The following is a 1,532-nucleotide window of genomic DNA, read 5'->3' as shown; positions in this document are numbered from 1 at the left end:
TATATATATATATTTAATGAATAATTTTTTATTACTTAATTGATCATTATCAATAAAAAAATAAAGAGTAATAGGCTTATTATAATTTGCATGGAAAAAATATCATAAAAACAACTAAAATCGAGCAATTTGTTAATTATATTAATTATATTAATTTTTAATACTTAAAATCATACACTACAATGACAAATTCGACTAATATTAAATTATCAGTTCATAAATTTAAAAAATTATTATTTTTTATTATTGATTTATAAACTAATAAAGACTATGTTAGTCAAAATGTTTACATTTTTGTATATAACTTCAAATATTAAAAGTTAATGTATTAATTAAACACCCACATTGCTTGATTTTGATGTTTTGTCTAATTGTTTCTGTTTGATAATTATTATTAATTAATATTTAAATAATCCAATCACGCAACTTTTAATAAATGCGATATAGTACATAATAATATGTTAAATGTCAAAGAATTTTTATTTACAAATGTTGTTGGAACTTGACAGTCTAAAATTATGTTATCTCTCTCATGGATATTATTAGTACATATATTATTATTCGCAAGTTACCGAATCTATTCGCCGGTTTCCATTCTCTATAGTATAAGGATAACTCATTTATTTTGTCGGCTATGACGTTACAGAGCGAGGCGTTGTCGAGGCGGCGCGCGATTGTGTAATGTAATATCGAGATCGAGAACCAGCCTCTGGCCAGACGGAAATAATGCTCGGAGGTGTGTCACCCAGTTCGCGACCGCTCTTCAATGTTTCTCGATATTCATTGATCGATTAATATACTGGGTCTTATTAGACATAAATGCGAGCTCGAGCGTGTCAAAAAACAACTTGGTTCTCATTTCATGCACGGGCGATTTTGTGCGCATGAGAAAAGTTAGTTAATGCAATTTACATCCGATCTATCGTCGTACAAGGGTGCCTATGGTGCAATAATTTTTGGAAACTATATTTATTTGATCAATATAGTCCAAAAAAAAACGAGATTTGAAACGAATATTCACTATTTAATTTGAAATACTCAACTTACAATTAATTAGTAAAGCTTTAATGTAAACATTTAAATTTTTAAATTACTCTCTTTCTTGTGTTAAATTTTTGAGAACATAAATATCTATTTCTTCTTAAATTTGCTTAGATCTTTTTATTATGTTATCTCTTTTATTTATAATCTCATTACTTTTTTTTTATATCTATATATAATTATACAATCTTATATCTAATAAGTATCTCTTTCTGATATATATACTTTTTATTTTTATTTTTATATTCTATCATTTTTACAATGCAAATAAAAACTTTGCTTTCTAAAAAAATAATAAGTTTTTTTTATATCAAACTCTATGAATAGAACTGATTTAATCGCCTTTCCGCTTTCCTCAAGAAATGACGTCAACATATTTTTACATCCATGGTAGTCTCCATCTGTGGTTTCCCTCTCGAATCGCTTAAATTATTGCGAATCCGATATAAATTTAAATTTATTAAATAATTTTAATATAATATAATTTATTA

This window comes from Atta colombica, unplaced genomic scaffold, assembly GCF_001594045.1.
Source record: "Atta colombica isolate Treedump-2 unplaced genomic scaffold, Acol1.0 scaffold141, whole genome shotgun sequence".
Lineage (NCBI taxonomy): Eukaryota > Metazoa > Arthropoda > Insecta > Hymenoptera > Formicidae > Atta > Atta colombica.
The sequence above is the reverse complement of the archived record's forward strand: the minus strand, read 5'-3'. Positions refer to the sequence as shown.